The sequence below is a fragment of the Myodes glareolus genome, chromosome 18 (assembly GCF_982192425.1).
Source record: "Myodes glareolus chromosome 18, mMyoGla1.1, whole genome shotgun sequence".
Taxonomy (NCBI): domain Eukaryota; kingdom Metazoa; phylum Chordata; class Mammalia; order Rodentia; family Cricetidae; genus Myodes; species Myodes glareolus.
In genome coordinates this window covers 18,051,904-18,062,027 of record NC_142043.1, presented here as the reverse complement: position 1 = coordinate 18,062,027, position 10,124 = coordinate 18,051,904, and the positions used below count along the sequence as shown (strand labels likewise).

The 10,124-nt window shown below is 39.0% G+C and overlaps 1 pseudogene; it reads right to left on the bottom strand.

Moving 5' to 3' along the window:
- Nucleotides 1–480: 480 nt before the first annotated feature.
- On the bottom strand, nucleotides 481–2,365 carry LOC125407922 (large ribosomal subunit protein eL34-like; annotated as a pseudogene).
- Between the last annotated feature and the right edge of the window lie 7,759 nt (nucleotides 2,366–10,124).

Here is a 10,124-nt window from a genome sequence, read left to right as displayed (position 1 = left end):
GTTCAGTGTGGCTGGACTTATGCTGAGGTCTTTGCTCCATTTGGACTTAAGTTCTGTGCACTGAAGTGGATATGAATCTATTTGCATTCTTTTACATGTTGACCTCCAGTTATGCCAGCACCATGTGCTGAAGATACTTTCTTTTTTCTATTGTATAATTTTAGCTTCTTTGTCAAAAATCAGGTGTTCATAGATGTGTGGATTCATATCCGGGTCTTTGATTCAATTCCATTGGTCCTCCTGCCTGTTTCAATGCCAATACTAAGCTGTTTTCATTATTGCAGCTTTATAATAGAGCTTGGTATCAGGGATGCTGATGCATTCAGAAGTTCCTGTAATATAGAGGATTGTTTTGGCTATTCTGGATTTTTTGTTTTTCCATATGAAGCTGAGTAATGCCTTTTCTTCTGTGAAGAATTGTGCTGGGATTTTTTTTTTTTCACGGACCAAGCCTTGACCCTTATTTAAAAAGCCGCACGTTTATTTCACTTTCTGACTCTGCGCTTGTGCCTTCAACACTTTCACAACAATTTTCTGCTCCTCAATAAGGAAAGTCCGCTTGATCCTTTCACGGACACTCTTGGCACACATGGAGCCACCGTAGGTCCGGCTTACATGCTTCTTTTGTCTTAGACAATCTTTTTTTTTTTTTGTAATTTTATTAAATTATAAAAAGTTTCCATTTACGCCCCTCCTCCCAACGCCCTCCCACTCCCCCCCTCCCTCTCCTCCTCCCTCTTTGTCCCCTAGGGAAGTCAGGGTCTCCTGCCCTGTGGGAAGTCCAAGTTCCTCCCCCCTCACTCCAGGTCCAGGAAGGTGAGCATCCAAACAGACTGGATCCCAAAAATCTAGTATATGCAGAGGAAACCAGTCCCAGTGTCATTGTCAATGGCTTCTCGGAAAGACTGCAGGCCAGCCACATTCAGAAAATCCGGCCACATTCAGAGAATCTGGTTGGATCACATGCTCGTTCAGTCACGGTCCATCTGGCCTTGGTAAACTCTCATTAGATCCGACCCCTTGTATCAGTGGGTGATAGTATCCCTCGCAGTCCTTCGTCATTTTCTTCCTCCTTTTGCTCCTCGTTTGGATCTTGGGGGGCTCAGTTCGGTGCTCCAACGCGGGCCTCCATCTGTATCGTCATCCAACGCCAGATGAGGGATCTATGGTGATAAGCAAAATATTCATCAGTATGGTCACGGGCCAAGGCCGGTTCAGGCACCCCCTCCTCTGTCCAGAGAACAATCTGGGGATCTCTCCTTGGACCTGGGATCCCATATATAATCAAGTTTCCTGTAAACTCTAATATGACTCCCTTAGTTGAAATATATTCTTCCCTGATCCCACATTCATCCTTCCTCCCTTCCCCCCATCCCGGTCAACCGAGCTTTCTCCATTCCTCCCCTACTCCCTTCTCTCTAACCCTCTCCCCTTCCATCAACCCTCCCACCCCCCCCCCCCATGCACCCAAGGTTACCTGGGACTCTTGACTATTTCCTACCTCCTGGCGGATAGGTAAATAATCTTCATCAGGTTCGTCTTCTTATTTAGCTTCTCTAGGATCACGAATAATAGGCTCAAAGACCTTTAATTATGGTTAGAATCCACTTATGAGTGAATACATACCGTGTTCCTCTTTTTGGGAGAATTCACAACAGATGAACTTCGAATGGCCAGAAGACACTTAAGGTCATGCTCAACCTCCTTGGCGATCAGGGAAATGCAAATCAAAACCACTTTGAGATACCATCTTACACCTGTCAGAATAGCTAAAGTTAAAAACACCAATGATAACCTATGCTGGAGGGGATGTGGAATGAGGGGAACACTCATCCATTGTTGGTGGGAATGCAAACTTGTGCAGCCACTTTGGAAATCAGTGTGGAGGTTTCTCAGGAAACTGGGAGTCAACCTCCCTCAGGACCCAGCAATTCCTCTCTTGGGAATATACCCTAGAGATGCCCAAACATACTACAAAAGCGTTTGTTCAACTATGTTCATAGCAGCACTATTTGTAATAGCCAGAACCTGGAAACAGCCTAGGTGCCCCTCAATAGAAGAATGGTTAAAAAAGGTGTGGAACATATACACATTAGAGTTTTACTCAGCGGTAAAAAATAATGACATCTTGAATTTTGCATGCAAATGGATGGACATGTCTTAGACAATCTTATGAGGACTTTCGGTTTCACAGCACGAACCCATCTGCGTTGGCCTGGGCACACACCGCATGCTGATTTAGGTGCTTTCCCAACCTTCTTGGTGCAAAGGTAAACAATCCTGTTGCCGGGGTTTGAGACAGCCTAGTTTTGTTAGAGTCTGTGTTGTAGGAAAGCCTACGATGGTATGTCAAACGCTGGACCATTCTGAGTGCTTCTATGCACTGTCCCTGGAAGAGGACTGTGCTGGGATTTTGATAGGTATTGCATTAAATCTGTAGATTGTTTTTGGTAGGATTGCCATTTTTACTATATTGATCTTACCTTTCTAAGAGCATGGGAGATCTTTCTATTTTCTGATATCTTCTGCAATTTCTTTCTTCAAAGACTTAAAGTTCTTGTCTTACAGGTCTTTCACTTCTTTGATTAGTGTTACATCAAGATATTTTGTGTTATTTGTGACTATTATAAATGGTGATGTTTCTCTGATTTTTTTTCTCAGCACCATTATCATTTGCATATAGGAAGGCTACTGATTTTTTTAGTTGATTTTGTTTCTTGCCACATTACTGAAACTGTTTATCAGCAGTAGGCATTTTGTCATCAAATTTTTGGGGGTCACTTATGTATAATATCATATCATCTGCAAATAGCAAAAATTTTACTTCTTCTTTTCCAATCTGTATCCCTTTGATCTCCTTTTGTTGTCTTATTGCTCTAACCAGGAGTTCAAATACTATGTTGAATAGATTTGGAAAGAGTGGATCAAGCCTTGTCTTATTCCTGATTTTAGTGGAATTTCTATGAGTTTCTCTCCATTTAATTTGATATGGATTGTCAGGTTGTTGTATATTGCTTTTATTATGTTTAGATATGTTCCTTATATCCCTGATCTCTTCAAGACCTTAATCATGAAGGGGTATTGGACTTTTTCGAATACTTTTTCAGTGTATAATGAAATGACCATATTTTTTCTTTCAGTTTATTTACATGATTTATTACACTGATAGATGTTCATATGTTTAACTATCTCTACATCTCTGGGATGAAGCTGACTTGATCATGATGGATGAGTTTTCTGATGCGTTCTTGGATAAGGTTTGTCAGTATTTTATTAAGTATTTTTCATCAATGTTTTTTGACGGAATTTGGCCTGTAATTCTCTTTCTTAGTTGCGTCTTTGTGTAGTAACTGTTGCCTCATAAAAAAAAAAGTTTGGCAATATTCCTTCTGTTTCTATTGTGTGGACCCATTTGAGGAATACTGGTATTAGTTCTTTGAAATTCTGGTAGAATTTTGCAATGAAATCGTTTGGTCCTAGACTTTTTTGTTGTTGGGAGACTTTTGATGATTACTTCTATCTTCTATTTCCTTACGGGTTATAGGTCTATTTAAATTGTTTATCTGTTCTTGATTTAATTGTGGTATGTGGTACCTATCCAGAAAATTGTTTGTTTCCTTTAAATTTTCCAATTTTGTGGAATACAGGGTTTTGAAGTATGAGCAGATGATTCTATGGATCTCCTCTGTGTCCGTTGTTATGTTCCCCCTTTTCATTTCTGATTTTCTTTATCTTCATATTCTTTCTCTGACTTTTGGTTAGTTTGCATAAGGGTTTATCTATCTATTGACTTTCTCAAAGAACCAACTCTTTCTCTCATTGATTCTTTATGTTATTTTCTTTGTTTCTATTTTATTAATTTCAGCTTTTAATTTGATTATTTCCTGGCGTCTACTCCTTCTGGGTGAGTTTGATTCTTTTTGTTCTAGAGCTTTCAGATGTGCTGTTAAATCACTAGTGTGAGTTTTCCCCAGGTTCTTTATGTAAGCTCTTAGTGCTATGAACTTTCCTCTTTGCACTGCTTTCACGGTGTGCCATAGTTTGGGTATTTTGTGCATTCATTGTCATTGAATTCTAGAGAGTTCTTAATTTTTTCCTTTATTTCTTTCCTGACCCAGGGGTGATTCAGTTGAGCACTGTTCAATTTCCATGACTTTGATGGCTTTCTGGCTTCCTGCAGATCATTGTGTTGTTGAATCCTAACTGTAAGCCATGGTAATACAATAAGATACATGGGTTGTTCCAATTTTTATGTATCTGTTGAGATTTGCTTTGTGACTTAGTATGTGGGCCATTTTAGAGAAGGTTCCATGAGGAACTGACAAAAAGGAATAGTCTTTTGTGCTTGGGTGAAATGTTCTGCAGATGTCTGCTAAGGCCATTTAAGTCATAACATCTGTTAATTCTCTTATTTTTCTGTTAAGTTTCTGTCTGACAGGTCTGTCCATTGGTGAGTGTGGGGTGTTGAAGTCTCCTACTAGTAGTGTGTGTTGTTTGATGTGAGATTTAAACTTTAGTAATGTTTCTGTTACATATGTGGGTGCTCTTGTGTTTGGGGCATAGATGTTCAGAATTCAAACTTCATCTTGATGTTTTTTCCTGTGATGTGTGTTCTTCTGCATTTTTAAAATTGATTTTAGTTTGAAGTCTATTTTGTTAGATATTAGGATAGCTACACCTGCTTGTTTCTTAGGTTCATTTTATTGAAATATCTTTTCCCAACTCTGAAGCAATGCTTGCCTTTGAGGTTAGTGTGTGTTTCTTATATGCAACAGAAGGATGGATCCTGTTTTCATATCCATTCTGCTAATCTGTGTCTTTTTATAGGTGAATTGAGTCCATTGATATTAATAGATATTAGTGACCAGTGATTGTTTATTTCTGTTAATTTTTTGGTGGTAGAATTTGTGTGTGGGGTTTGCTAGTATGAGGTTACTTGTTGCCCGTGTTTCGATGTGTGCAGCTAATTTTCTTGGGTTGGAGTTTTCCTCCTAGTACTTTCTGTAATGCTGGATTTGTAGATAGGTATTGTTTAAATATGGTCTTGTCATGGATTATCTTGTTTTCTCCACCTAAGATTATTAAAAGCTTTTCTGAGTATAGTACTATGGCCTTGTATTCGTGATCTCTCAGTGTCTGCATCATATCTGACCAGGCTTTCAAAGTTTCCATTGGCAAGTCAGGTATGATTCAGATGGGTCTGCCTTAGTATGTTACTTGGCCTTTTTTTCTTTGCAGCTATTAATACTCTCCCTTTATTCTGTATGTTTACTGTTTTGATTATTATATGGTGAGGGCACTTTCTTTTCTGGTCCAGTCTATTTGGTGTTTTGTAAGCTTCTTTTTTAAAAGATATTGATTTATTATGTATACAATATTCTGTCTACATGGATGCCTGCAGACCAGAAGAGGTCACCAGACCTCATTATAGATGGTTGTGAGCCACCATGTGGTTGCTTGGAATTGAAGTCAGGACCCTTAGAAGAGCAGGCAATGCTCTTAACCACTGAGCTATCTCTCCAGCCCCTTTTGTAAGCTTCTTTTACCTTCATAGACATGTCATTCTTTAGGTTGAGGAAATTTTCTTCTATTATTTTGTTGAAAATATTTTCTGTACCTTTGAGTTGTATTTTTCCCCTTCTTTTATCTTTATTATTCTTAGATTTGATCTTTTCATGGTGCCCCAGATTTCCTGGATGTTTTGTGTTAAAGATTTATTGGATTTAACATTTTCTTTGACTGATGAATCTAATTCCTCTACTGTATTTTCAACTCCTGAGACTCTCTTTTCCAGCTCTTGTAATCTGTTGATTAGGCTTGCATCTGTAGTTCCTGCTTGTTTTCATTTCCAGAATTCCATCTGCTTGTGTTTTTTTAGTGCCTCCATTTTAGTTTTTAAGACTTGAACTATTTGAGCTGTTTACCTCACCTGTTAACATGATTGCTTTTCTTGGGTTTCTTTTTTTCTTTCATCATATCATCATCATCATCATCATCATCATCATCATCGTTATTATTTTATTACTTAAAAAATATCAATCCAAATTCTCACTCCCTCCCCTCCTTCCAGTCCCCTCCTTTTCCCTCCACAGACCTTCCCCCCACTCCTCCAACCCTAAAGGAGTGCCATGCACTCATCCCTGTGGAAAGTCCAAGGCCCTCCCTACTACATCTAGGTTGAGCAAGGTTTACATCCAAAGAGAATAGTATCCCACGAAGTCAGTATATGCAGTAGAGACACATCCCAGTGTCACTATCAGTGGCCTCTCAGTCTGCCCCAGCTGTCAAATCCCTTTAAAGGGGCTTGGTTGTTCCCAGGCTCATTCACTCCCAGTCCAGTTGGAGAAGGTGAGCTTCCATTAGCTCAAGCAAACTGGCTCAGTGGATGAACCCCCTGATGGTCTTGAATTTCTTGCTCATACTCTCACTCCTTCCACTCTTCAAGTGGATCTTGGGAGCTCAGTCCAGTGCTCCTCCGATGTGGGTCATTGCGTCTGTTTCCATCTGTTGTTGGACAAAGGTTCTATGGTGACATTTAAGATGATCATCAGTCTGACTACAGGGTTAGGTCAGTTCAGACATTTTCTCCTCTATTTCTTAGAGTCTTAGCTAAGGTCATCTCTCTTGGTTCTTGGGCATTTTTCTAGAGCTAGTTCTTGGGTTTCTTTAAGAGATTTATTGATTTAATCCAATTTTATGTTTGTCTCTTCCTGTGTTTCTTTAAGGGAATTTTTCATTTTTTTCTTTAAGGGTCTCTATCTTCTTCATAAAGTTATATTTAAAATTGTTTTCTTCTGCTTATTCTGGGTTAGGATGTTCAAATTTTCCTGTCATAGGATCACTAGGTTCTAGTGGTGTCATATTGATTTTTATGTTGTTGGATGTGTTCTTACACTGCCTTCTCCTCCCATGATATGGGAGGTGATGTATGCTATGAATATGTTTTATTGCCATTTTTTAATAAAGAAGTTGCTTTTAGTCAATGGCTTAACAGAATATAGACAGGTTGGGAAAGATATAGAGAGCTAGTAGTCAGAGTCAGTGAGACACCATGTAGCCACAGCCGGAGACATATGCCCAGAACCTTGCTGGTAAATCACGAGCCTCATGGTAAAATATAAAATAATAGAGATATATTAATTTAAGATATAAGAGCTAGCTGGCAATATACCTAAGTGATCGCCAGCTAATAATATTGCAAATAATAAAGCTTCTGTGTGATTATTTCAGGTCTGAGCAGCTGGGAACGAGCAAACTGTCTCATGCAACAAGTGAGTACAGGTGGGGCCTGTGCTTCAGGGGGGTCCCTCTTATTCCATTTGCTGATGGTGGAGCCTGTGACTTAGGCTTAGGTAGTTGCTCTTCCTCTGGGTACAGGCAGGTCTGCAGCTTTAATGGATGCTGATAAGGCTCTGGGGTTCCTCTCCATGGGCAGTCTGTGCCAAGGCTCTGGTGGTTACAGATATGGTTTGGGATGGTCATGGGCGTGTGGAGGCTGCTCGGGGCCTCCCGAACTTGGTGGGTGGGAGTGAGGGAATGGGATGCTGCTCCCTGGACAGAGGCCTAGAGAATTGACTTATCTGTGGATATAAGTATAAACATTTATTATTATTATTTTTTTTATTAATTTATAAAAGTTTCCACTTCCGCCCCTCCTCCCTATACCCTCCCATTCCCCCCACTCCCTCTCCTCCTCCCTCTCCAGCCCTAAGAGCAGTCAGTGTTTCCTGCCCTGTAGGAAGTTCAAGTTCCTCCCCACTCCCTCCAGGAAAGGCAGGACTGTGAGGAGTGCGTTCACCCACTGATACAAGGGGACTGATCTAATGAGAGTTCACCAAGGCCAGCTGGACTGGGACTGAACGAGCACGTGATCAAACCGGATTCTCTGAATGTGGCTGACATGGGGGCTGTCTGAGAAGCCATTGATAATGGCACTGGGACTTGTTTCCTCTGCATGTACTGGATTTTTGGGATCCTAGTCAGTTTGGATGCTCACCTTCCTCAGTATAAACATTTAAAATGCAGTTAGGAATTATGCTTATTTCATAAAGTGGTAACTGTACATTCTCCAAAATCCATGATCTCACTAGCTCTGTGTAGTTGGCTAGGTTTCTATATCTCATTTGTTCCGTGGGCTGTGGGTCTAACTAGAGAGCTGTTGGTTACGACCAAGATATGAATGCCACTATTGGATTCTTGTACTTTCAAAATAACTCTTCTTATAATATTTATAATAGAGACAGCAATATTACTTTGTCATTTAATATCCTTATCAATTCTTTGAAGTAATGTACATGATAAACTGTTTATAATAAATATCCAAAAAGGAAAATGAACTGCTGTGGTGAATGCAGTGCAGTCATTGATAGAGGGAAGGAGATTGAAACTAGGCAGAAGAGAGTAGAATAGTGACGTCTTAATTGGAATGTATTCCATTTAAGTGAAATGTAGACAACTTTTCTAGATTCACCTCAGGATGGTTGCTAAAAATTCACATTTTAAAGACAAAAAAGTCTATTGTATTATAATTCCCTAATTTGCCTGGAACTTGCCTTTGTGATAAGCAGCATATTTTCCGGATGCATAGTGAAATCTCATTAAGTCTTGGATCTTAGAAATCCTTGGTTTGAAGACATCTGTTTTAATGTATATGGTACTGTGCCTCATTTTATTTTATGTTAAATAGAGACAGTGAAATTCTCAAGTATGGGCTGCTTAACATACAAGTAAAAATTCAGAAGAGAAATTATTTCTGAAAAATGTAAGTGTAGTTTCACATTAGTGTGGTTTGGGTCTATTGAGGATACAGGCAGATTCAAATCCTCTTTTTGTTACTCACATTGGGATAAATAAAGGCATAAAAATAGTAAGAATGAATAAAGCTATGCTTTAAAAGAAAATAAACTTGGCTAAAGGTTATGCAAATTTATTTGACTAACTTAAAAATCTTTCTGAGAAACATGGATTCCATGCATAGATGGAAACGTAAAACTTCAGAGCTTCAGAGTGTAGGTTGTCTCTCAAAAGCTGCACACACTATAACCCTCATGCTTGGTTAATATTTTTCTTAAAATTTCAATTCCCCTGGCAATTCTTAGAGCGGGACATGAATAACTTTCAAAAGAAAAAAAAATCTTTGTTGTTTGCATAGCACAGCTTCTTGTTCAGTAGAAAAAAATTACTAAAATTTCCCTTGAAAAGCAGTGATTGAAATCTTCTAAAAAATTCAAAGAACTTACAAAAAATATCAGCTTCAAAACAAAATTCCTCAAGGTTTTTTTTATTAAACCAAAACATCCACACTGTGATGGGTGCTCTCTTATCTCTGTCCTACACGCTGCCAATTTTCTGATGCTCTGAATATAGTGGAGAGAAGAAGTCTATGAGCCATGGAGCAGGAATTTCCAGGGTCATAGCATCACACTCAGATTGGGCTGAACTCTAATGGGTTCTTTCTTACCTCTGTCTGGCAATGGATCCAAAGAGTACCAGAAACCTTTCTTGCTTTAGTCTCTTTTGGCCACCCATTGCTAAACACACACACACACAGGTAAATAAATAATATTAATGATCTATACACATCAACAGTTCCATGTTTATAAACTTCGAAAACAGTTTTGATGTTAAATAATCTCTATCAGTATTAAAAAAAGATTCTTCAGGTGACCGAATATAGAATGTCAATTTGATTGGTGTGTTATGGGATGAAAACTTTCCAGTAGTATTCAGTATTTAGAGATATTAGATGGGTAGCTTAGATCTAACATTGCTTGTTTCTGACTCTTGCTGTTCTGGTATTTTACCCAAACTTAGAAAAGGAAATTAGCGAGAATTGTTTTGTTTTGTTTTGTTTTTTTTGAGACAGGGTTTCTCTGTGGCTTAGGAGCCTGTCCTGGAACAAGCTCTTGTAGACCAGGCTGACTTCGAACTCACAGAGAGCCACTTGCCTCTGCCTCCCAAGTGCTGGGATTAAAGACGTGTACAACTACTGCCCGGCGAAAAGTTTCAAATCAATTTGGATCTGTTTTTGATGAATGTTTAGCTAACTAAATATTTAAGGATTGAGTCAAAGAGAGAAGTTGATGGGTCATGAAAAGATTGGTAGAAAAAATGCATTTTGAAGT